Below are 27339 nucleotides of genomic sequence, written 5' to 3' on the forward strand. Positions count from 1 at the left end.
CTATCACTAATCATCAGGAAAATGAAAATTAAAACCATAATGAGATACCACCTTACTCCTGCAATAATGACTATTATTAAAAAGTCAAAAAACAATATATGTTGGCATGGATATGGTGTAAAGGGAACACTTACATATTGTTGATGGAAATGTAAATTAGTACAACCTTTATGGAAAACAGCATGGAGATTTTTTTAAAGAACTAAAAGTAGATTTACCATTTGATCCAGCAATCCCACTAGAAGTTATCTACCCAAAGGAAAAGAAGTCATTATATCATTATATCAAAAAGATACCTTCACACATATATTTATTATAGCACAACTTACAATTGCAAAGTTATGGAACCAACCTAAGTGCCCATTGCCCGGTGAATAAAGAAAATGTGGTATGTATATATGATGGAATACTACTCAACCATAAAAAAGAACAATATAATGTCTTTTGCAGAAACTTGGATGGAGTTGAAGGCCATTTTTCCAAGTGAAGTAACTCAGGAATGGAAAATCAAATACCATATGCTTTCACTTATAAGTGGTAGCTAAGCTATGGATATGTAAAGGCACATAGAGTGGTGTAATGGACTACGGAGACTCAAAAAGAGGAGGCAGGGTGAGAAATAAACTATGTATTGGGTACAATGTACACCACTAGTGTGATGGGTGCACTACAATCTCAGACTTCACCACTATACAATTTATCCATGTAACCAAAAACCACTTGTACCCCACAAGCTATTGAAATTTTAAAAATATTTATTAAAATAAATATTTAATTTATTTTATTTAAAATGAGGGCAGATAAAAACATGAAGGGCTGGCCTACACTTTCATGAGTGTGTGCCCATGTTCAACATAAAAGGTACTAAGAGTGTCCTCAATGGAAATCTCTCTTTCTGTGGATCTGGGGAAGGGGCCAGGGAAGGATGCTGGTATGACTATGCAATACTTACCAAGAGAGGAGGAGTTTGGTATAACAACTATAATTCTCTTCTTTTTATCCCCACTTAGCCTCAGTGTATTACCCACTACTTGGTGCAGTGATTCTAGGACCAGGGCTGCAACTACAAGTGCTAGAAGCAGGGATGATTCCTAAACAAGCAACTGTAACTGTTTTTAAAACTTATGTCAGAATTCCCAAGTGCCTGATGGGGATGGATTGTGCCTGTTCCCTATCTGACAAAATTGGAGCTAAGAGTGAATGCAGCTACATTTATTGGTGGTAAAAATAGCCACTAATCCTTCACCTGTGTAACTTTACCCTGTCTGAATAGGAGTGAACTGACGGGAGGCACTTGGTAGACTAATATTGTTGCCTTCAATCCAGACCAGCACAGTGGCTGAACTTAACATCCTTCCAAAGGTGAAAAAACTTGGGTATAAATGAAGAGCTAGAAAAATCGTAGCTGAGGGTAAAGGGTTATGATTGGAGGGAAATACAATTTTACATTAACATCTCAAAAGAGGCTTGGAGCAAGAGTTGATATTATGTCTTAGCTCAATTATGCCAGATGCCTGAAAGGGTGAAGGTATCTGTTTGCTGACACCACTGGAAGCCTGCAAACCTGAGTGCTCTTGTCCTGGAAGACATAGTTATACTATATGATGACAGGCTGGACTAATTATTAATGACTGAATGGGATTCTAGTCACGTGGCAGTATCTTTTGAGTTATATGCCTTTTTGTTTGTTTGTTTTTAAAGACAGGGCCTCACTCTGTCGCCCAGACTGGAATGCAGTGAGGCGATCTCGGCTCACTGCAACCTCCGCCTCCCAGGCTCAAGCGATCCTCCTGCCTCAGCCTCCCGTGTAGCTGGGATTACAGGCATGTGCCATTACCACCCGGCTAATTTTTGTATTTTTAGTACAGATGGAGTTTCACCATGTTGGCCAGGCTTGTTTTGAACTCCTGACCTCAGGTGATCCACCCACCTCAGCCTCCAAAAGTGCTGGGATTACAGGCAAGAGCCATCGCACCTGGCCAGAAGTAGGTGGCAGTTTTGTGGGAATGAGCCCTCAATCTGTGGGATCTGATGCTATCTCCAGGTAGATATGCCACCACTGAATTGGGGGACACCCAGCTGATGTCCCTGCAGAATTGATGGCATGCTGCTGTTGTGGAAAAATCCCCAGGCATCTGGTGTCAGAGCCTGTTGTGAGCATGTAGTGGAAGAAACTGAGCTTGGCTTTTTGTCTATAGCCTCATTAGTATTGATATTTTAACACTATTAAGTCTCCCAGTTCATGAACAAAGGATATCCCTCCATTTATTTAGGTCTTCTTTAATTTCTTCCAGTAATAATTTATAGCTTTTAGTATACAGGTCTTTCCTCTCTTTGATTAAGTTTATTACTAGATATCTTATTATTTTGATGCAATTGTAAATGAAATTATTTCCTTAATTTCATTTCCAGATTATTTGTTTCTGGTGTATAGAAACAACATTTATTTTTGCAAGATTTTGTTCCTTGAGACTTTGTTGTATTTATTAGCTCTAGTAAATTTTGTGTGGCTTCTTTAGCGTCGTCTATAGATGCGATCATGTCAGCTGCAAATAGAGGTAGTTTCATTTTTTTCTTTCTAATTTGCGTGTCTTTTATTTATTTTTCCTGCTTAGTTGCTATGGCTAGAACTTCCAGTGCTATATTCAATAGCACCGGTGAAAGCAGCCATTCTTATATTATTCCTGATCTTAGAGCAAAGTTTTCTGTCTTTCATCTTGACTATGACGATAGCTATTGGATTTGTATAAATGCCTTTATTATGTTAGGGAAGTTCCCTTCTATTCCTAGTTTTCTGAATATTTTCACCATGAAAGAATGTTGAGCTTTTTTCCCAAATGCTTTTTCTGCATCAGCTGAGATAATTGTTTGTTTTTTTTTCCTTCACTTTACTAATGTAGTATATTGCACTGATTGGTTTTCTTTTTTGATATGGAGTCTTGCTCTGTCACCCAGGCTGGAGTGCAGTGGACCAATCTCGACTCACTGCAGCCTCTGCCTCCCGGGTTCAAGCGATTCTCCTGCCTCAGCCTCCAGAGTGGCTGGGATTACAGGCGCCCACCACCACATCTGGCTAATTTTTGTATTTTTAGTAAAGGCGGGGTTTCACCATGTTGACCAGGATGGTCTCGAACTCCTGACCTCATGATCCACCCTTGGCCTCCCAAAGTGCTGGGATTACAGGCATGAGCCACCGTGCCCAGCCAGCTGTAGGCTTTTTATAGATGCTTTCATCAGATTAAAGAAGTTCTTTCTATCCCTAGTTCGTCAAGAATTTTATCATGAATGTGTGTCGACTTTCATCAAATCCTTTCTTTAAAAATTCTGTTAATCATAAGGTTTACTTCTTTATTCTGTTAATATGAACTATATTGATTGAATTTCAGATATTCACTCAATCTTGCATTCATGGTACAAAATCTCTTGATCGTGATATACAATGTGGTTTTGGTTTTTTAATAATGTATTTATATTTATGTCTAGATTTAAGTCTCAAATGTTTTGCTAGGCATTTTTTGGTCTGTGTTCATGAGGAATATTGCTTTGTTTTTCTTCTAATAACTTGGTTTTAGTAGCAGGGCAATGCTACCCCAATAAAATGAGTGCAGAAGTGTTCTCTTTTCTTGTATTTTCTGAAAGAGTTGATGTAGAGTCACTGTTATTTATTCCTTAAATATTTGGTATAGTCAGAGAACTCACACGTGTTGATGTTACTAAAGAAATGGTTTTTAGCTATGAATGTGATCTAGTTAATAGACATAGGACTATGAATGCAATCTAGGTAACAGACAGGAATATTCAGGTTATCTAATTTTTCTGAAGTGAGCTTTGGGATTCAATGTTGGTTCAACGGATGCAAATCAATAATTTTGATTCATCACATAAACAGAATTGAAAACAAAAGCCATGTGGACATCTCCATGAAAAGAAATACTTTGTCAGAAAAGCAAAAATGGAGGTAATCTGTCACAAGTAGAATTTTTAAATAAGAAATATTAAAAGATATTCCTCAGACAGAAAAAAAACTGATTATAGGCCAGAAACTTGGATGTACATAAAGAAAGAAATAGTGTTAGAGAAGGAATAAATGAAGGTAAAATAAAATATTTTCTTTTTCTTTTTTTAGACTTAATTGACCTAACAGAAAACAGTTTGTTCAAACTAATTATGACAACAATGTATTTGCTGATTAGAGCTTAGGAATAAGTGAAATAAATGACAACAATATTAAAAGGAAGGGGAGTGAGGAATTGGGAATACTCTGTCATAAGGCACCTGCACTACCTGTGAAGCTGTACAGTGTTATTTGGAAGTGGACCAAATTAAGTTGTAAATGCATATTGCAAACTCTAGACCAACTACAAAAAACAATTTTTTAAAGGAGTGCGATTAATATACTAAGAAAGAAGACAAAATGGAATAATATAAAGTGCCTAGTTTAGAGAAGTCAATTAAAAACAGAAGACAGAAACAAAAACAAAACCCAAAGAACAATGGCAATGAATGGAAAACTGTTACAGATAGGGCAGATATTAATCTGACTATATAAATAATCATTTTAAATAAGAATCATGTGTCAGAGAAGGTTAAAAAAGACCTATGAATATGTGGTCTATGAGAAAGCTCCTTGAAATATAAAGACACAGATTAAAAGTGAAGGGAAGGAGAAAGGTATACCATGCTAATGCACTAATTAAATAAAGCTTGAGTAGCCATACTAGTTTAAGACAACACAGATTTCAGAGCAAAAAATATATGTATCAGGGATAAAGAGGGACACTAATTAACAATGAAAGTGTCAATTCTCCAAAAAGACATAGCAATTTTTTTTTTAACTGTAAGTTCTGGGATACATGTGCAGAATGTGTAGGTTTGTTGAATAGGTATACATGTGCCATGGTGGTTTGCTTCATCTATCAACCCGTTATCTTGGTTTTAAGCCCCGCATGCATTAGGTATTTGTCCTAATGCTCTTCCGTCCCCTTCCCCCAACCCTCGACAGGTCCCAGTGTGTGATGTTCCCCTCCCTGTGTCCATTTGTTCTCATTGTTCAACTCCCACTTAGGAATGAGAACATGTGGTGTTTGGTTTTCTGTTCCTGTGTTAGTTTGCTGAGAATGATGGTTTCCAGCTTCATCCATGTCCCTGCAAAGGACATGAACTCATTCTTTTTTATGGCTGCATAGTATTCCATGGTGTATATATGCCACATTTTCTTTATCCAGTTTATCATTGATGGGCATTTGGATTGCTTCCAAGTCTTTGCTATTGTAACTACTGCAGCAATAAACGCACATGTGCATGGGTCTTTATCATAGAATGATTTATAATCCTTTGGGTATATACCCGGTAATGGAATTGTTGGGTCAAACGGTAGTTCTGGTTCTAGATCCTAGGAATCGCCACACTGTCTTCCACAATGGTTGAACTAATTTACACTCCCAACAATGTGAAAGTGTTCCTATTTCTCCACAGCCTCACCAGCATCTGTTGTTTCCTGACTTTTTAATAATCACCATTCTGACTGGCGTGAGATGGTATCTCACTGTGGTTTTGATTAGACGTAGCAATTCTCAATGTGTTTGTACCTTATAATAGAGCATCAAAATATGTGAGGCAAAAATTGATAGAACTGCAGGAAGAAATAGACAACACTATGACAGTTGGTGAATTCAACACACCAACACCCCTCTATCATGAATTAGCAGCTCCAGCAGACAGAAAATTGGTAAGAATATTGTTGAACTGAATAGCACCGTCAATCAACTGGATCAAATTGATGTTGTGATAACACTACATGCAACAACAGCAAAATGCACATTCTTCTTAAGCTCACATGGTATATTCATTAGGACAGGACACATTCTGGGCCATAAAACACATCTCAACACATTTAAGAGAATAGAAATGATACAAAGTATGCTCTCAGGCCACAATGGAATTAAACTATAAAGAAATAATAAAAACAAAGCTGAAAAAATCCACAAATATTTGGAGATTAAGCCACGTGCTTTTAAATAACACATGGGTTAAAGAAGAAGTCTCAAAAGAATTTTTAAAGTATTTTGAATGAAATAAAATGAAAATAAAACATCAAGATTTGTGGAGTGCAGAGAGGGCAATGCTTAGAGGAAAATGTGTAGCATTGAATGCGTATATTACAAAGAAGAAATACCTAGAATCAAAAATCTAAACTTGCACCTTAGGAAACCAGAAAAAAGAGCATATTAAATCCAAAGTAAGCAGAAGAAAATTAACAATAATATTAGAGCAGAAATCAACGAAACTAAAAACAGGAAATAGTTAAAGAAAATCAACAAAACCAAAAGCTAGTTATTGAAAAGGTCAATAAAATTGATAAACCTCTAGACAGGCTAATGAAGAAAAGAAGAGAGAAGATACAAATTACCAATATCAGAAATGAAAGAGGGGCCATCACTACTGATCTCAAAGATAATAAATGGATAATAAAAGAATTCTATGAACAACTCTATGTACACAGATTTGACAACGTAGATCAAAGGGACCAATCTCTTGAAAGACACGAACTACCAAAACTCACACGAGGAGAAACAGGTAACCTGAATAGGCCTGTGTGTATTAAAGGACTTAATAATTAATGACTTTCCTAATAGAAAGCACCAAGCTCATATGAGTTCACTCCTGAATTGTGCCAAATGTTTAAGGAAGAAATGGTTCCAATTCTCAAAAACAATAAAACATGAGCTATGAAGCCAATTGCCCCAAGTATTTCTACAGTCATTGACTTTAGCAGTAGCTTCAGCTGATGGTAAGCTGTAATTCTAACCTAACTCTTCAGTATCTTCCTAACTCTCCAGTTTTTAAAATGTTTTTTGCATTTTTACAATTTAACTTTTATTTTGACTTTCAGGGTGTATGTGCAGGTTTGTTATATAGGGAAACTTGTGTCATGGGGGTTTATTGTACAGATTATTTCATAACCCATGTACTAAGCCTAGTACCCGTTAGTTATTTCTCCTGATCCTCTCCCTCCTTCCACCCTCCACTTTCTGATAGAACTCAGTGTCTGTTGTTCTCCTCTATGTGCCCATGTGTTCTCATCATTTAGCTCCAACTTATAAGTGAGAACATGTGGTATTTTCTCTTCCTGTGTTAGTTTGTTGAGGATAATGGCCTCCAGCTCCATCCATGTCCCTGCAAAGGACATGATCTCATTCTTTTTCATGGCTGCATAGTATTCCAAGGTGTATATGCACCACGTTTTCTCTATCCAGTCTACAATTGATGGTCATTTAGGCTGATTCCATGTCTTTGCTATTGTGAATAGTGCTGCAGTGAACATCCACGTGCATGTGTCTTTATAATAGAATGATTTATACTCCTTTTGGTATATACCCAGTAATAGGATTGCTGGGTCAAATGGCAGTTCTGTTTTTAGGTCTTTGAGGAATCATCACACTGTCTTCCACAATGGTTGAACTAATTTACACTCCCACCAATGGTGTATAAGCATTCCTTTTTCTCCACAATCTCCCCAGCATCTGTTATTTTTGACTTTTTAGTAATAGCCATTCTGACTGGTATGAGAGTATCTCATTGTGGTTTTGATGTTCATTTCTCTAATGATGAGTGATGTTGAGCTTTTTTTCATAAGGTTGTTGACTACATGTATATCTTCTTTTCAGAAGTGTCTGTTCATGTCCCTTTCCCGTTTTTTAATGGGGTTGTTTAGTTTTTATTGTAAATTTCCTCAAGTTTCTTATAGATGCTGGATATGAGACCTTTGTCAGGTGCATAGTTTGCAAAATTTTTCTCCCATTCTGTAGGTTGTCTCTTTACTCTGTTGATAGTTCCTTTTGCTGTGCAGAGGCTCTTTAGTTTAATTAGATTCCATTTGTCTATTTTTTGTTTTGTTGCAATTGCTTTTGGCATCTTCGTCATGAAATCTTTGCCCATTTTATGTCCAAAATGATATTGCCTAGGTTGTCTTTCAGGGAGTTTGTGGGTTTGTATTTCACATTTAAGTCTTTAATCCATCTTGAGTTAATTTTTGTGTATGGTGTAAGGAAGGGGTCCAGTATCAATCTTCTGAATGTGGCTAGCCAGTTTTCCCAGCACCATTTATTAAATAGGGAGTCCTTTCCCCATGACTTGTTTTTGTCAGGTTTTTGTCAGGTTTGTCAAAGATCAGATAGTTGTAGGTGTGTGGCCTTATTTGTGCATTCTCTATTCTGTTCTATGGTATATGCATGCTTTTGCACCAGTGCCATGCTGTTTTGGTACTATAGGCCTGTAGTTTTAAGTTTTGTTTTTAGGTCTTTGAGGAATCACCTTTGACGAACAGTTTTAAGTTGGGAAGCGTGATGCCTCCAGTTTTGTTCTTTTTGCTTAGGATTGCCTTGGCTCTTTGGGGTTTTTGTTGTTGTTGTTGTTCCATATGAATTTTAAAATAGTTTTTGTTAGTTCTGTGAAGAACTAAGTTTTCTTTTTATTGTTGTGTCTCTGTCAGGTTTTGGTATAAGGATGATGCTGGTCTCATAGAATGAGTTAGGGAGGAGTCCCTCCTCCTCAGGTTTTCGAAATAGTTTCAGCGGGAATGGTACCAGCTCTTCTTTGTACATCTGGTAGAACTCAGCTGTGAATTTGTCTGGTCCTGGGGTTTTGTTTGTTTGTTTGTTGGTTGGTTGGTTGGTTGGTAGACTCAATTTCAGAGCTTTTTATGAGTCTGTTCAGGGATTCAATTTCTTCCTGATTCAGTCTTGGGAGAGTGTATGTGTCCAGGAATTTATCCATTTCTTCTAGATATTATGTGCATAGAGGTGTTCATAATATTTTCTGATGGTTGTTTGTATTTCTGTGGGGTCAGTGGTGACATCCCCCTTGTCATTTCCAATTGTGTTTTGTTTGGATTTTGTCTCTTTTTTTCTTTATTAGTTTAGCTAGTGATCTATTACATTAATTTTTCAAAGAAACCACCTCCTGGATTAGTTGATCTTTTGAAAGGTTTTTCATGTCTCAAATCTCCTTCAGTTCAGCTCTGATTTTGGTTATTTCTTGTCTCCTACTAGCTTTGGGATTGATTTGCTCTTGGTTTTCAAGTTCTTTTTGTCATGTTGTTAGGTTGTTACCTTGAGACCTTTCTCACCTTTTGATGGGAGCATTTAGTGCTATAAATCTCCCTCTTAACATGCCTTGGCTGTGACCCAGAGATTCTGTATGTTGTATCTTTGTTCTCATTAGTTTCAAAGAACTTCTGATTTCTACATTAATTTCATTATCTACCCAAAGGTTCTTCAAGAGCAGGTTATTGAATTTCCATGTAATTGTATGGTTTTCAGTGAATTTCTTAGTCTTGATTTCTAATTTGATTGTGCTGTATTTGAGAGGCTGTTTGTTATCATTTCAGCTCTTTTGTATTTACTGATGGGTATTTTACTTCCAATTATGTGATTGATTTTAGAATATGTGCCATGTGGCAAAGAGATGAGTGTATATTCTGTTGTTTTGGGTGTAGTTCAACTCTCCAGTTTTAAGTCTGGCCATTTCCTCTACGAATTCAATTCTTGGGTGGATTTAAGAGTTGCCGATTTTCCATTTCTTCACCTTTCTTCGTTGTAGGGACAGAAGTGATGACTTCCAAGTTTCTTTCTCAATAGAACAGAAATTGCAAATCTTTGATGTCATCTTTTCTTAATCGATCAACTCTATTTTTTAGAAGTTTTAGGTTTACAGAAAAATTGAGCAGAAAATACAGAGCATTCTCCTACACCTCCTCCTCCCCCAAACATACACAGTTTCCCCCATTACTAACATCTTGCATTGGTGTTATAAATGTATTAGAATTGATGAGCCAATATTGATACATTATTATTAACTAAAGTTCATAGTTTATATTAGGGTTCAATCTTCAGTTGTACATTCTGTGGGTTTTGAAAATTGTATAATGACATGTATCCACCACTACAGTATCATATAGAATAGTTTCACTGTTTTAAACATTCTCTGTGCTTCACCTATTTATCCCTCCCTCTCTCCCTCCTCCCTAGTTACTACTAATCTTTTCACTGCCTCCATAGTTTTGTCTTTTCAAAGATGTCATATAGTTGAAATCACACAGTATGCAACATTTTCAGATAGGCTTCTTTCACTTAGCAACATATGTATATGTTTCCTCCATGTATTTTTCCAGCTTGATCACTTATTTTTTTTTAATGCTGAATACTATTTTATTGGATGGACATATCACAGTTTGTTCATTCACCTATTGAAAAATATCGATTTATTTCAGTTTAGGGCACTTATGGATAAAGCTGCTATAAACATTTGTGTGCAGAATTTGTGTAGACATAAGTTTTCAATTCATTTGAGTGCACACCAAGGGAATTACCTGAGGATTGTATTGCAGGAGTATATTTAGCTTTGTAAGAAACTGCCCGATTTTCTTCCAAAGTGGCTGTACCATTTTACACTCCCACCAACAATGAATGAGAGTTCCTGTTGGTCTGCTCACCTGCATTTGGTGTTGTCTTTAGCTTCATTTTGCCTCCACTCTTGTCTGACTTGCATAGATTCTGAGAAGAAGTCAGCGGTTTTACTTATCTTTGTACTTCTGTATACAATGCTTCTTTTTTCTCTTAGATATTTCCTGTTACAATTGCTTTTCAGCAATATGAATATGTTATGCAGAGACTCTGGATATGTTTTGAAGTTAGAGGCAAGAGAATATTGGTGATGGATCAGATGTGAAGTCAATGAAGAGAGGGATCAAAGATATTTCCAGAGTTTGGGTTTGAGTAATTGGAAGAATGGGGTACACTTTGCTGAGAACAGGGAGACAGTTGTTGCAGACCATGGGAACTGAAGTTTGGTTGATTTGGAGATGAAGAAGACACATCCTTTTGGGCTTTTCCATAAGCCAAACTGTGGACAAGCACTACAAGTGCAAGTAGTTTATTTGAGGCATAATTCCAGGAAACATCAGAAGGGGAGTAGGGTCATGAAACAGGGAAGAGCAGGCAGAGAAGTAGAAGGTACCTTTTTAAGAAACATACCACTGTAGGCAACTGGAGCTTAATCCCACTGGAGATCCCTGTGAACCAATGTAGAATATGCTCCTCAGTGATATTCAACCAAAGGGACAAGGAAAATGCAGTATTTGTCCAGTTGGATGTAGGCTGAGGATACAGGCAGAGACTGGATGGTGGGCCAGAGGACAGTCACAAATCAGCAGCTCTCTAACCGGGGGTTGCCAAATTCAAGGGCAAAGAGAGCATTCGTGACACCTCCTATTGGTTTGCTGTTTGCCTAGAAGCTGCTCCATTCATCATTCCATTCCATCTTCTCCATAGATCTGGGAGTCGGCATCCTTTTCATCCACACTTTATAGAAGGAAATGAGGCTCAGAAAGCTGCAATGACCTATCTAAAGTCACACAACAAGGAAGTTGGAGCCAAGATTGAAACCCACTCCTGCAGGACACCTAAGTCTTTTTCTCCTGCCATCCCCAACTCACTCCCCACCCAGGAACCCATTCCCTGAGTGTTGGAGTGAGGATTAGAGAGGCTGTGGCTCCTATTCACTATTCATCACCATGTCTTATGAATTAGAAACAACGTTCATGAGGTCATTTCCATGGGGCTCCGGGGTTGGCTGTGTAAATATTTGGCCTTCGGGGCTCTTCTCGGCCAAGCTCCTCAGGGTGCTGACGTTAAACACACTCCTTCAGGAAAAATGCAATTGGTTTCAGGAAGCCCCTAGAGTCGGGCGCTCAGAGGGTGTCTGCTCAGGCTAATGTCTGACAACACAAAGCCCATTTTTCCTATAACTTTTTCTCATTTAAGACAAGAAAGATTGCCTTCCACTCGTCAACACACATACTCAGCAGTCATTAATACACAGGCATTTAAAAACACTGGTGATCAGAAAGGTCTGTGTTTTCTCATTTCTTTACAGAGTCAGGGAGATTTGAGAGAGAGAGAGCAGGAGTGTGTAGGGGGAAAGAGAGAGAGAGGATATAAGAGAGGGTGAAAGGGAGAGGGAGGGAGCAAAGAAATAACCTTAGTATACACCAACAGCAGCTTTGTTAAAGCCTGTTCTTTCCATGCATGCAATGCTGCACTCATTTGAATCCATGCTGTAGATCCACGTGTAAATACCTACCATATATCTGCAAGCAGGTTTCAGAGCAGTCCGAGACGCACACCTCGGCGCTATAAATCAGTGCAGTGGCTATGCACAGGAACCACTCGGGAGGCGCGGCTGTCAGAAGCTGCAATTTCCTCTGGGTGATGGAATTTCAGGTGGTTTTAGCTTTATTTGGTGATGAGATATCCAGCGTGTTCGTTTCCTGAGCTGCCGTCACAAACCACCACAAACTTGGTGGCTTAAAAAATTAGGAATTTATTCTCACAGTTCTGGAGCCTGCAAATCTGAAATTAAGGTGTCAGCAGGGCCGCACTCACTCTGAAGGCTCCAGGGGAAGATCCTTCACGCCTCTTCCAGCTTCTGGTGGTGACCTGCAATCTTGGAGTTCCTTGGCTTGTGGCTGAAGCACGTCACCTCTGCCTCGGTGGTCACACGGCCTTCTCCTCTGTGGGTCTGTGTCTGTGTCTCTCCTCCTGTAAGACCATGTCATGTTGGATTAGGACCCACTCTGCTTTAGTATGGCTTCTTAACAAATTATCTGTACAACAGTCTTATTTCCAAATAAGGTCACATCCTGAGGTCCTGGGGGTCAGTACTTCAGTATAACTTTGGCGGGGCATTCATTCAACTCATGATTGGGTGCTATTCAACTCATAACACCCAGTGATGAAAAAAATGGGGTGCCCATCACTCGGGGGACTGAGCCCCTGTGTTTCTGGCCAATCACAGCCACAAACCCAGTGCCATGGGACGCCCCCATGGGCCTGTGTCCTGACTGCAGAGCAGCTCCACAGCCTGTCCTGGTGGTGATGAGCCTCAGGAAGAGGAGTCTGGACCCTAAGGAAGGAGAAGCTGACCACGCCCAGGGACAGAGGATGGATGTTTGGCAAGACCAGGCCAAGGACACCAAGTGAAGCATCTGCATTCTGGATCAGAACGTCCCCACTGTTGACTGGGAGCCTCCGGAAGCATTTTCCCAGTGTATTGGGAGGGGTAGAGAGAGGACAGAACATCCAGAATGAACTGATGGGACAGGGAGGACATGCTGGGAATATTAAATCAAAATGTTTTATCACGAATCCCTTGTTCAATCTGAGAGCAGATGTGGAGGACGAGATCGGGGAGTCTTCCCTATGGCTACAGTAGAGAGGCCTCTGGCTAGACGTCTACCTAGAGGAAAAGCAAAGCCATCCTGTCTGGCCAGGATCTGCGGGAAAAAGAGAGAGTGAGGCCAGCAGGCAGGGAGGAAGGTGAACCGGGCTGTGTGTCTCAGGGAGGGCGCCTGGGCTATTAGCACATGAAGGGAAGTAAAATAATAAACTCCTTACTTATTTTCAATAATAGTGAAGTCATAGGAATGATGATGTATAACACACATATAAGGGGTAAAGAATACCAAGAAATGCCCATCTATGCCCCATCACTTGGCTTAAGAAATAGAAATGCCCGTGGGCATCCCTTCAATCTAGAGGTAACAACCACCCTAATTTTGTGTTAACAATTGCCTTGTTTGTTCAGATTTCATCTCACCGTGGGTGTCTGCATCCCTAAATGCTGTAGTGTGTAATTTTGCATACTTTCAGACTTGATAAAAATGGAACCATATGATATATACTTTTTGTCACTGGCCTCTTCACTCAACATCATGTTCTTAAGATTCACACATGGCTAAGTACGTTGCTGTAACTAATTTGTCCTCAATGTGTTGTTTTTGTTGTATGAATTCACACAATTTGTCCACTATACTGCCAAGAGCTACCTCACTCCTTTGCTACTCTGAACAAAGTTCCTGGGAGCATTTTTGTGCCTGTCTCTGGGTACATATGTGTGGAGACTCACCCAGGAGTAGAACTGCTGGGTTTAGGGCAGGCATCTGTTAGCTCTGCTAGCTGATGTCACACTGGTTTCCAAGTGCCAGGGCCAAGTCACATACCCAGTCATGGGGCAGCAGCCTATGTTGCTCATACCCTTGCCCACCTTGGCATCCTTGGACTCCTAGTTCTGTTTCTTGGATTTTCCAGAATTGTCAGAATATTAGTTACAAACACCAGAGTAACAAGAGAAAAGGGCAATTGAGCAATTTATAATTCAAAACAAAGAAAAACCAGAAAAGGAGGTTTAAAAAATAGGAGAAATTTTTAAAAGAAGTAGGGTGAGACCCCTGCCCCCTTGAAATAGTCAGTGCACTCCATGGAATGACCCTATTGGCTGATCCCATCAAGGATTCTTTGGTGAGGAAACGAGAGTAACATTCGTGGTTGTTCTTTTCCTAAAATCCCATGGCACAGTCTTTCTCTGGAGCCACAACTTCATTCTTTATGACTCCCACAGCTCCAGCCAGATGGAGCCACCTCCCTGTAGCCTGGACCCAGGAAAGCCCTGAGCCCCAAGCCCCGAGCCCCAGTTTCCCCACTGTCTGCTTATAGTGATGCTTCTAGCTACCCCATCTTGCTGAAGGAAGCTGAGTCTAAGCAAATGACAGCAACCCATGGCGGGACAGAGTTGGAACCTGAGCAACAACCCCAGAGGCTTGGAGTGTGTCTTTGTCTCAGGGGCTCACACACACACACACACGAACACACACACACACACACACAGGACAGAGTGGGTGACGCAGTTTGGGAATGTCAGGCTGGCGGGTCAAAGTGGAGGCTGTGCTGTCCTTGTCCCCTGGCAGGGGCAGCATCCTTAAGCTCCAAGACCTTGGAGAAGTTCCCCCACCTAGGATGCCAAGGACATTGGCTGAACAGAGCAATACTGATGACTCAAAAAGTCAGATCCTCTGTGCTTCTTGCCTGGCACCAAGGAGCCACAGCTGTCACCATCGGGTCACAGGCCCCTCAAAACCCATCTGCAGTGGATGATCCCTTGCTTCTAAGGGACATGCTGAACCTGGAGTGAGGCTGTGGGCATCGTGGCTGGGCTGGGCAATGGGCAAGCCTTGGAACTGGCTGCAGGATGTGGCCCCATGACCCCCACAGGGACCCGGGCTCCTCCCGCAGGGTGAGGAGGCGCAGGCAGAGGAGGGCCCAGAAACAGGAGTTAGCGGGGGACGTGGACGTGAGGACCAGGGGTCTGCAGGGGTTCTCACACCTGTGAGGGCTCAGGGGGAGGGTGTACGAGGGGCCGGGCACCTCAGAGTATCACATGGGCCTGGCAAGGTGAGCACGGGAGGTGGTCAGCAGCTGCTGTCTCGGAAGAGCTCCCAGCAACCCCGTGGTCAGAGTCAGCACCGTACCCTGGGACAGCCCAGCAATCCTTGGGCTCTCATGTAAGTCCAGCACTCTGGCTCTGTGAAGCAGTTGTTGCCTGGGCTGGCCTGAGCCGGGCACCGTGCTGCCCACCTCTGCCTGCTGGAGTTCACCCCAGCTTCTGGGCGGTCAGAGGGCAGACCCAGCACAGCAGAGGTGGCCTGGGTGGTGTCACAGCTGGTCTCAATCCCCAGTTCGGCCCTTCCCTGAACCTGGGACCTTGGAGAAACCATGCCCTCTTGGTGCCCCAGAATTGCCATCTGCAGAGTGTGTCACACCACCCTCTCTTCTGAGCCTGCTGAGTGTAGATGGGACCTTGCCGGGCAGGCAGCAGTCAGAAAGGTTGGCTAGGCTGCCCTCCCCATGCCAGGGTCTTCTCAGGCCTCACAGGACCCCGTAGCCCAGCCCAGAGGACTTGAATGATTCACAGAGGGCAGGAGACTGGGTGTGTCCTCAGTCTGAATCGGGAGGCTCGCTGGCCTTGGGTTGCTGAGAATGGAGGTCTCAGGCCAACTACTGCCCCCAGGACCTGACCTGCCAAGTGCAGCCACCCCAACCTGCCCAGCCCTGCTGCAGATACTTCTTTTTCATCTGTTACCACTACTTTGGCATTGTTCAGGATTCTGAGCTCAAAGAGTTCATGCAACTTGTCCAAAATCCCCAGCTTGCAAACTGGGTCCTTTCCATGCAGTGTCGACCTACATGGGTCTTGACCCATTGATGCTGGAGTTCTCAGAGGAGGAGGCACACAGAGAAAGTCATGGGGGATGGTGTGTCTTCCCACTCTCAGATCAAGCTACGCGTGCTGACCATGTGCCTGGAGTGCCAGCTGCCCCAGGAACCGGCCTTTCCCACCCAGTGGGGCCAGGCCCTGCCCAAGCTGCCCTCCCCTCCACCTTCCAGGCCAGCTCCCTGAAGGAACCTCCTGAACACCCCTGCCTGGAGCCCATTAGCCCTGCTTGCCTCTTGGGTAGGACTCTTGGTCCCTGGAAGGGGGTGGCCTTCCTAGTGTCAATGAGCAGGGGAAAGGCAGATCCTTCAGGGAGGAAGACAGGTTCCCAGGAAAGGCTAACACCTCAGGCTGGGAGAGAAGGAGGGGCCCTCCCTTTCGTCCAGGAGTCTAGTTGAACCTTCTAGGTACTAAATACTGTAAAGCAAGGGCTTCTCTTCTCATAATGAGACACTGAGCTCTTCAGAGCTGCTCCTTCTCCAAGACACCAGCAAGCTGTTGAAATCAGACCTGTGTGTGTCCTGGGAATTTATGCTCCCTGACAGGTACGCAAATGAGAGGGGTGAGGAGGAAGCAGAGGAGAGAAGGCATCTGGCCATTCCGAGTGCTGGGGGCCATCAGATGAAGGGGTCACCTGCAGAAGGGGTGATAGCCCTGACCCTTGGCAACCCTGGGGACTCTCTGTGGCAGACATCTTCTAGAGACCTCACACACCTGCTCAGTTAAACCTCACCAGGAACTCAGTGCAGAAACAGGCTCAGAAAGTGCACATGGCAAAGCTGGAGCTGGCTGCAGCCTCCTGACCTCAGTCCAGCACCTTCCTCCTTGTGACCCTCACCTCATCAGCCCCTGCCTCACTCCTGGCTGATGAAGATGAAAAGCGGAAGTGTGCTTTTCAAAAAGCCCCACCCCAGCACTGTTTTCTGGGAGACTTTCATGGGTTCCCTGGGACTCCCATTCCTAGCACGTTCCTAACCCCAACCTCCTAACTGCTTATCCTCACCCGCGTGAAGTAATAAACTTTGGAGGCTGCTTAGGTATTTATTTTAGTTAGTAAAAATGTCTTGGGCTTTGCCAAGAGCCATTTGACTTTAATTGGAAACTTTTGAGGCATTAAAAATGCACTGAAGTTTAAGATGTGTCTGAAGGCTCTGGAATCATCGATCATGCAAGCAATGCTTTGGACCAGGTGGAGTGAAGGCAACCTTTTAGCAAATCCACCTCCCTTAATGGACTCATTTATAACTCTCTGCAACACTGGGCAGCGCCTTTTCCTTAGAACTCTACTAGTGCCAGCCAACAGGGTTAAAAGCAGCCAACATCTGGTGACTGTAAACGGGGAACCCAGAAATAACAAAACATGACATAAACAAAAGGCAGCACAGGGAGGGGCAATACGGACACCCCCATGCTGTGGTCAAGGCAGATATTTCCCCTAAAATGTGCAGGAGGCTAGAGGACAGGCACCATCTGCAGCCCATCGTAGACATGTCAGCTTTGTGTATGGAGGATGTGCTGGATGCTGGGCCTGGTCAGGAAGCCTCCAGGCCAGGGCCGACCACTCTGGCCCCACCTCCAGGCATATTCCCACTAGCTTCTCAGACTCAACTGTGTGCAAGGTCTTGCTCAGGCTCTTCCCTGTGCCTGGAGCGTCCTCCCTCCCTCCCCTCATCTGTGCTGTCTCACTATGGCTGCATAACACATTACCCTAAAACCTAGCAACTGGGAACAACAAACACTTATAACTGCACAGTTCCTGTGAATCTGCAAGGCACGAGCAACTTTGCTGGGTGGCTCTGGCTTAGGTCTATTGTGAGGATGCAGTTAAGCTGCCAGCGAGGGCTGTGGTCTCATCTGAAGGCCTGACTGAGACCAGAGGATCTGCTTCTGATCCTTGTGACTTGGATCAGAGCTTGGACTCACTCCCATGGCTGTTGGCTGGAGGCCTCAGCTCCTCACCATGTGGACCTCTCTATAAGCTTCTGAGAGGGCTTACAACATGGAGACTAAACTCCCCTAGGGTGAGTGATCTGAGAAACAGAGGCAAGATGGAAGGCTCACAGTCTTTTATAACCTAATTTTGGAAGTGATATGCCATCACATCTGCCATATGCTGTTGTGTATTGGTTTGAAAACATCCATCAAGGCTGAGTGCAGTGGCTCATGCCTGTAATCCCAGAACTTTGGGAGGCCATGGTGGGTGGGCTGCTTGAGTCCAGGGGTTCAAGACCAGACTGGGCAACATGGAAAAATCCTGTCTCTACAAAAAAATTAGAAATCAGCTGGGTATGATGGTACATGCCTGTAGTCCTAGCTACTAGGGAGACTGAGGTGGGAGGATCACTTGAACCCAGGAGGTTGAGGCTGCAGTGAGCTGTAATCTCACCATTGCACTCTAGCCTGGGTGACAGAATGAGACCTTATCTCAAAAATTTAAGAAAAAAAAGAAAATACCCATCAAAATGCAGGTGTACCCAGAAACTCAGAATATGAATTTATTTGAAAATAGTATATTTGGAGAATGTAATTAGTTAAGATGAGGTCATATTGGATTAGGCTGGGTCCCAAATTCAGTAAGTGGCATTCTTACAGAAAGGCTGCATGAGGACACAGCTACCCAGAGGACACAGAGAGAGGGCTGTGTGAGGATGGAGGCAGAGACTGGAGTGATGCCTCTAGGAGCAAAGGAATGCCAAGGATTACTGACAGCTGGGAGAGAAACATGGAAAGGATTCTCTGTCAGAGCACCTAGAAGGAACCAACCTGAACAACACCCTGATCCTGGCCTGGCCCCAGAACTGTAAGCAAATAACTTCTTGTGGTTTTAAGCCACCCAGTTTGTGGTACTTTGTCATGGCAGCCCTAGGAGACTCAAACACATTGATCACACACAACCCTGGTCCATGTAGAAGGGACCACAAGGCTGTGAGTAACGGGAGGTGGGAACCTGGGGGCCTATGCAATGCCTAAGGGACTCCATTCAGACTTCAGGCCTCAGTGACTGCAGCTTCCTCCAGGAGGCATGCCCTGACCCCAGGCTTCCTGGTGCCCTAGGCAGGCTCCTGGGGCATCCGGGGCTCCTTGGTAACACACCTCCACTGGGAGTTGTTTCCACTGCCTTTTTTAGGCCAGAGTCAAGGGAGTTCTATCTGGTTGGCCACCTGCTGGCTCCTATCCCTGGAGACAAACACATGCTGGCATACAAGAGGTGCTCCATAAATGCATGAGGAGTAGGTGGATGTGCTGTCCAGATGCTACTCGTAACACTCCTCCATTGTCAACAATCCTTTCCCCACTTTACAGATGAAGAAGCGGAGGCTGCAGAGCTGGTAGGACCACCCTCACCCCCTCAAAAGGTCACACGGCAAGTAGGCGGCAGAGCTGGAATTCAAACCCATGTCTTTCTAGCTCCAAGTCTTGGGCTTTTCCTACTGCACCAACACGACCTCACAGATAACTGTCAGTGCAGAGTGGGGGCTTCAGAAGTGAGCGTGGTCCCTAAGGAAGGGCATCTGTCTCACAGGGCAGCTCTGGAGAGAGACTGGGGCAGCTGAGATGTGAACCCTTCTCCCTGAGAATCCCCCACTAATTACCACAGCTATCCCCTGCTGACCTGGGCCCTGCGGCACTGTCTGGGCCATCTGGGGCTCAGGACACCTTCTTTTGCTCCCCTGAGGATGGTAGAGACCCAGCCAGAACAAGAATAGATTTGATCATGGCTCAGGTGTGATGACAGGGAAATATACACAGAGGCTAAAAGGGGTCAGTGCTCACCCTGGCTGCAAGAGAAGGAGAGAATGGTTATATCCCTATGGCCCATTCTTCCATGCATGCTTACTCATAATCATTTGGGGGGATGCATGAGCAGTCTCTATTTCCCAGCCTCCTGTGCAGGTAGGTATAGCCAATGTCATCACAGCAGAAATTCCACCTGCGACTTCATGGAAGTGATGTAAATAGAAGATGGTGAGCCCTTCTTTGCCACTTGCACTACTTCCCAGTTGCTGGAATGGCAGCTGTGATGGCTGGTGCTCAAGCAGCCATCTTTGACCACAGAATGGAAGCAGTGGATTGATGAAGGCTGAGCAGAAAGACAGAAGGACCAGGGTCCTTCATTCCTACCTCTGCATCTTTTATATGAAAGAGAAATAAATTTTGATCTCTCTTAAGCTACTGTAACTTTGGATTTTCTGTTCATGATAGTCAAACCTAATACTAATGTGTGGAGAAGATTGGGTCTTCTCTGCCTTTAGTTGAGATTCTGCCATGAGAACTTTCAGATAGAGCACTTGAGGGCCACTGAAATGAAGCTGGGGATTTGTGGTTCTGAGCCTCTCATTCAGCCCGTTGGGGCTAGGAGCAGGGTGGGCTGCTGAATGTCGGCTGGTCTGGAGGCTCCTGCACACACCAGCGGCCTCCCTCCACCTCTTCATTTCCAGGACGCAGTCTCTTTTTCTGCGCCTAGAGACAGGGAGTTTGCACGTATTGAGCACCAACTTTGTGACAGGCAAGGTAGTAGGTCTTACGTCAGTTGTCTCGCGTAGCTCTCACCATTATGCCCCGAGACAGTGGTGGAGTCTACAGGAGAAGCAGCCGAGGGTCAGAGATGTCACTCGCAGCCTGTGTTCTCGGTGAACGTGCGCTCCAGTGGCCGGAACCTTGCCTGGCACCAGCGGGGATGTGCAAAGGCCCTGGGGGAAAAGGCAGAGACGCTGGCTGCGGACTCCGACGGTATGTGATGATCACCCTCCCTCTTCGTTCTGGAGCCGCATCCCCCGTGCGGGCGCCTCTGCAGGGTCACGGACGCCAGTCTCCCGCCCCACCCGGCAGCCTCCCACACCCCAGGCTCTCTCTGACTGGACGGCTGAGGTCACGCGCGCAGAACCGACTATAACTGTGGATTTGGCTGTTCCTCCTTTCAGCTCTCCCAGTTTTTCCTTGTGCAGTTTGAGGCTCTGCTGTTTAGTTAGGACCATTATGTCTTCCCGGTGGATTGAGCTTTTTCTCATGGTATAATGTCCCCCTTTGTCTCTAGTAATTTTCTTAGCTCTGAAGTCTACTTTATCTGATATTTATATAAACATTTCTGCTTTTAAAAAATTAGTATTTGCATGGTATTACCTTTTCTAATCTTTTACTTTTTTTAACCTGCCTATGTCATTAAAGTGAGGTCCTCGTAAACTGCACAGAGCCTGTGGTGCATTTCTACCCACTTTGCCAAACTCTGATCGGGCTGCATGTCAGATGGCTCTGAGGCCATTATGACAGCCAGGGCAATGCCATATGTGCTGACCAAGGACTAGGCCAGAGTGTCAGCGCCACCTAAACCACCTGGACCAGGAGAGAAGGAGACCTGTGAGCCTCCAAAGAAAAACAGAAGATGGCAGGATGGAGGGTAGGCAGCAGAAACAGCTATCATTGCCCTGTCCCTTCATCCACCAGACACACTGTGGTCTCAGACCAAGGGGCAGACAGTCTTGTCATCCTGTTCCACCTCCGTGCTTCCGCTCCGAGGTCAGGGGTGGGTTATAGAAGGCTCCTCAGAGGGGCTGTTTCCTAGCCTTCTGCCTCCCCACACGTCCAGGTTCCAGCATGCCTTGGAACCCGGCAGCTGCAACTGTGTCTGACAGCACCCCAGCTCCGTGCTCACAGAGCCAAGAGCCAGGCAGAGTCAGAGGAGACAGACCCACTTGAGGGCACCTGGGATTGTGCACCTGTGCCAAATTATCAGATAGGTGCAGCAGGACAGCCAGAATTCTGGGAAGGGGCAAGTCAGGGAGCTCTGTGCCCTTTAGAAAGTCCCGGGGGGCAGGGGCGTCTTTGGCAGGAGGGAGGAGGGCTTCATTCCAGTAATGGAGGAGCCAGAGCACTCAGCACCCGGTCAGCGGGATCTCCTCCTCACACAGCTGGGTACTACCTAGACCCCTTCACATCCTGGACCTGCACAGTCTTCCCGCTGCCAGGTACTTCCCAGGTGCAGATACGGAGCTGAAGGAGAGTGTCCAGGGCCGCACCACTGCCCAGGGCAGGCCAGGACTCAAGGGAGGGCTGTCTGGCCCCAGAGCTTAGGCTCTGCAGGGAAACTGGGTGTGTGTTCTCCCAAGAGAAACAAAAACATTCAGCCATTTTTACAGGGGGTGGAGGCAGGGGTTGAACCCCCTCATGGTCACAAGCCAGCTTGAAAGCGTGGCCAGGTCCTGTTCTCCCTTGAGCCCATCTCCTCACCTGCTGGGTGCAGGAGTAGTTCCTCCCTCCTGGGGTTGCGGAAGGTGGCATGCCCAGGTGGCATGCCCTGCGGCTGTGGGAGGTGGCAGGCCTGGAAACCCTATGGTGAGCTCACAGCCAGGAGTGAGGCCCGCATGGACAGGAGGAAGCTATTTTTCCTCTGCTGGGTCTGAATGGACATTGCCTCCTCTAACTCTCTCCTTTCCCTCTCCCTGCTGGGTCCAGCTCCATCCCAAAAGGCACAGGAGGGCCCCCTGTGTCTCAGGAGCTCTCCTGGCTTTTGCAGAGGTTCCTGAGGGGCATCAGCAAGACAAGTGTGCTGTGGGGACTGGGGAAGATTTGGACTCAGAGCTAGGTAATGACAATGCTGCTGGGGCTTCTGCCCTCAGCTCTGACTTCCAAAGATCCAGTGGGAAGGGAACGGGGAGAGAGGATGAGGCCAAGTCATCAGAAGGAACAAGGAAGCTCTGTATATCCTTATGAGGACTAATCTCCAAGACAGAGTAGCTAGTTAAAAAATCGCAAGGCATCTGTCATCTTTTATCTATCAAAATCTATCAAAATTTATATATTACTTATCATCTATTATCTATCATCCACTTATCAATCAAAATCTGTCACCTATCTATCCACTTATCATCTGTTTCTATCTGTCCACCTATCATATATCACCTATCTAGCTCTCTATTATCTATATCTATCTATCTATCTATCTATCCATCCATCCACCTGTCATCTGTCTCTCTATTATCTATCTCTATCTAGCTATCTATCCACCTATCATCTATGTATCACCTATCTATATCTCTATTCTATCTATCTATCTATCTATCTATCTATCTATCTATCTATCTACCTATCTATCTATCTACCTATTTATCTATCTATCTAATTGTGACTCACACCAGTACTCTAAGTCACCAGGTAAAGGATGGAGTCTGGATCTGCTTGCTTTGTTTGTTCCCTCTCAGGTGACTTGCTGTCCAAGCCAAGTGGAGAAGAGCAATGCAGTTCTTAGTTTCTGCCTCTGGCTAAGCCAAGATTTCTCTCTTAAAAAAGAGAGAGGCACAGACCTCATTCACAGGAAGAGCTCCTGTCCGCAGTGTGTGGTTTTCAAATGCCAAGCAGCTGGCCTGGATGAGCCTAGATTCCTCCTGGGGTTGTCTCTGTTTTCTTGTTTCCTGACCACATGGCTCTGGCTGGAGGGTCAGGACACCAGAACTGAGGCTCAGGCCTGGGCTCCCTGATCTGGGGTTCCATCTCTAAGCAGGAACACTCCACTCCCTGTTCCACCCTGCAGTTGGTTGTGGGTGCTGCTTACATGTTTCCTGACACCGTGGTCTTTGCGTTACTGTGCATTTACCCCTCCATCCCTACCACCTGGGGATACCTCCCCAGGGCCATTCTCTCTGCCTATCACTGTCACATCTGTGAAGCTGTTCCTAGTCCCCAGTGTGCAGCAAGTGGGGGAGGGTTCATAGGCAGGGTTTATGGATGACCGATGTTGTGGATGACAGTGTGTGTGTGTGCGCACACGTGTGCATGCACGTGTAGGGTGCGTGTGTGTGCATTGTGCATGGTGTGTGTGCTCACAAATATGCATTGTTCCGGGTCATGGGCACAGAACTCCATCATATTCTCACAGGAGTCTAGGACCCCCAGAATATTAGATTCCATCCCTATCGTAGATTCTATCCCTATCAGGGCTCAGAGATTCATTCCTTGACCCCTCCTCCTCAGGACTCACAGTGTGGCTAGCTTTGACTCCTACAGTGGTCACAACACTGTTCTCCATTTGTTTTCTTTAATGGATCTGAGATGTTAGAGACCTAGGGCACGTGATAAGCTCTTACCCATCATTGTCTCCTTGGTGGACCCAAGTGACAGCCTCAGCCTCACTGTTTAAGCAGGCACTGGACTCCAGTGGGTCATTTGCGAAACAGTTCCGGGTCAAATGGCCTCAGGTGTGACTGGATACAGGTGTCCCAGTGATCTTACCAGGATCCTGAGTCCCGCTCAATTTCTGGGCTCCACTTAACTATTTTTGACTCTAATATCAGACAGGCCTGCCCTAGTGGTCACAGGCAGCCATGAGCAGTTCTGGCAGAACCCTTCCCTGACTCCAGCCCTGCACAGAGCTGCAAAACTATGCTAACCTCCCCAGTGAATCAGGGCCTCTTCTGAGCCCTGTGGGGGTAAGGGCGGGGAGCACACCATGTTGATTGGCTAGGTCTGGTCACATGTTTCCCATCGGTGGTAGGGCCTTAACCCTGCTCCATAGACCAAGTGGGAAGGAGGGAGGAGGAACATTCCCCAAGTGCCAGTCAAAGACATGGATGCAAGAAGCAGGAGTGAATGTGGGGAGGCCAAGACCAAATGTTCCCAACAACCAACAACCACAGTTGATGAAGGATGTGTTGATGAACGCACAGTATCCAGTTATCATGGTTAATTTGATGTGTCAACTTGTCTGAGTCACAGGGTGCCCAGCTAGCTGGTTGCACACGATGTCTGGGTGTGTCTGTGAGGGCCTTTCTGGATGAAATCAGCACTTGAATTGGTGGACTGAGCAAAGCACGTGGCCCTCCCCAGTGTGGTGGATCTCATTCAATCCCTCTAGGGTCCAAATAGAGTAAAAAGGCAGAGGAAGCGGGGATCTGCCCCTTTTCTTCCTGCCTGCCTGTTCGTGCTGTGACTTTAGTGTTCTGACCGTAAACTGGGACCTACACTCTTAGCTCCCCGGCTTCTCAGGTGTCTGGACCCAAACTGGAATTACAGCACCGCTTTCCTGGGTCTTGAGCTTGCAGACACCACACTGTGGGACTTCAACCCCTCCATAAACACACAAGCCAATGCTTCATAACGCATTGCAAATGCCTTCTTTTATATATATATATATATACACATATACACACACACACGAGAAAGAGAGAGGACATAGATATTGGAGACAGATATATATATATATATCTGTGTGTGTGTGTGTGTGTGTGTGTGTGTATAATTAGCCATCAGGGAAATGCAAATTAAAACCACAATACCGGCCAGGAGTGGTTTTGAGGTGTAATCCCAGCACTTTGGGAGGCCAAAGCAGGCAGATCGCTTGAGCCCAGGAATTCAAGACCAGCCTGGGCAACATAGTGAGACCCCCATCTCTATAAAAATTACAAAAAATTAGCTAGGCATGTTGGCATGTGCCTGTAATTCCAGCTACTTGGGAGGCTGAGGTGGGAAGATCACCTGAGCCTGGGAGGTTGAGGCTGCAGTGAGCCAAAATCGTGCTACTGAACTCCAACCCGGGTGACAGACTGAGGCCCTGTCTCAAAAAACCCTCCAAAGCAAAACAAAAACAAAAACAAAAACAAAAGCAAAACAAACAAACAAACAAAAAAAACCACCCACAATACCACACTCTATATATGGTGTGGAGAGAGAGAGGTATATTCTCTTGGCTCTGTTTCTCTGAAGAACCCTAACACTCCAGTGCCTCTCACAGATTACTTCTAGTCATCACACGAAAACAAGTAATAGACAAGAAAACAGGGGACATGTTACCTCCTTTTCACAGACGGTGAATGTGACTTGTAGGGAGCACATCTTACCCAAGGAGGCAGTTACCCAGAGAGGACTGGAACCCAGTTCTTTGCGACTCAACACTAAGGGGTTTTCACTGCGCCACAGCTCACCCCATGCTTGTTGAATGAAAAATGCACAAATGGAAACAAGCCATAGCCAGCGCTGGGGCCTGACGGGCATGATGGAGATGCATGAGCTGTCTGTCCCCAGGGTGAGCAAGGTCAGAGGTCAATTTCTTGCAGTTTCCGGGGAGAGATCTTTTCCCCCAACTCCCTGACATTTTTCTTGGTGGCAACTTCCCAGCTTCCCTGGCTATTCTCTTCCCAAGGTGACATTCCAGAATGCCAGCACCTCAGCAGACAATATTCTGAGGGATCAGGGCTTTTTGCAGAATAATCCTGCCTGGTGACCGGGACAAACCTCGGTTTGTGGCTGCAGGGAAGCTGGTAGTGCAGGGGCTGCCCAGGTGGGGTGCAACGCGGGCCCCAGACCGTCCCTCTCCATTCCACCACAGCAGCTTCTTCCCCTTGAGAAGTGTTCCTGGCAACTTCCTCCACTAGAGGAGAACTGTGAGCAGACCCAGGCGGAGCCAAGAACTTCCTAATGGTCCAAGTACCTGTAGGTCCAAGTGCCTTCCCATGAGGAATGGAGCCTTGGCGGGCAAAGCCTCCTTTTCACCCCAGATCCCCTCAAAGTCCACTTGTCCCAGGTTTAGGAGTACTGCTTTTGCAAAGGCACGCGTTTTCAAAGGAGGTTCAGCTGCCTTCCTGGAGCTGACTTGGTAACAGGCAGCTTTTTGAGACGAGGTCATAATTTTCTAGTTGGACTCCATTGGTTCTGGGGTCAGGGATTGGTCCTTTGGAGGGGAGCCCCAGGTGGTTGAGACAAAGACAAAAGTTTCCAGAGTTGGGTGTGGTCCCCTGCTCCAGCAGTGTGGGCTCTGCTGTGGTGAGTGGGAAACATCATTTTGTTACATCGTTGATTATTTTAAATTACATTTTCCCTCTAGAGTTAAGTGTAAATTCACATGCAGTTGTAATAAATGATACAGAGAGATCCTTGTACCTTTTTACCCTGCTTCTTCCGATCGTAACATCTTGAAAAGCAACTGCAGTACAGTGTCACAGCCAGGATACTGACATTGACACAGCCCAGACACGGAACAGTTTCATCATCCCAAGGATCCCTCATGTTAAACTTTCATAGTCACATCCACTTCCTTCCTTCTCACCCTGTCCCTGACCCTGGCAACAACTAATTTGTTCTCCATTTCAATAATTTTGTCATTTCTAGACTATCATAGACATGGATTTATATAGCGTATAACCTTTCCTGGTTGGCTTTTTTTCCCTGACTCAGCATAATTGTTTAGAGATTCATCCACAATTTTGTGTACATAATTTCTTTCCTTTTGGTTGCTGAGGGGTGCCC

The 27339-nt window shown here is 45.0% G+C and overlaps 1 long non-coding RNA gene across 1 annotated transcript in view; it reads right to left on the bottom strand.

Annotated features, from left to right (window-relative positions):
• Window positions 1-10258: 10258 nt before the first annotated feature.
• The window catches only part of LOC105553387, a 26078-nt gene continuing 8997 nt past the window's right edge, over window positions 10259-27339 (bottom strand). The window contains exons 2-3 of the long non-coding RNA XR_001008142.1: window positions 12444-12599; window positions 10259-10902 (exon numbers count right to left, since the gene is read on the bottom strand). This is a non-coding gene — a long non-coding RNA (uncharacterized LOC105553387). The remainder of the gene's footprint in view (window positions 10903-12443; window positions 12600-27339) is intronic.

Source organism: Mandrillus leucophaeus, unplaced genomic scaffold, assembly GCF_000951045.1.
Source record: "Mandrillus leucophaeus isolate KB7577 unplaced genomic scaffold, Mleu.le_1.0 Scaffold593, whole genome shotgun sequence".
In the NCBI taxonomy this organism is placed as follows: Eukaryota; Metazoa; Chordata; class Mammalia; order Primates; family Cercopithecidae; genus Mandrillus; species Mandrillus leucophaeus.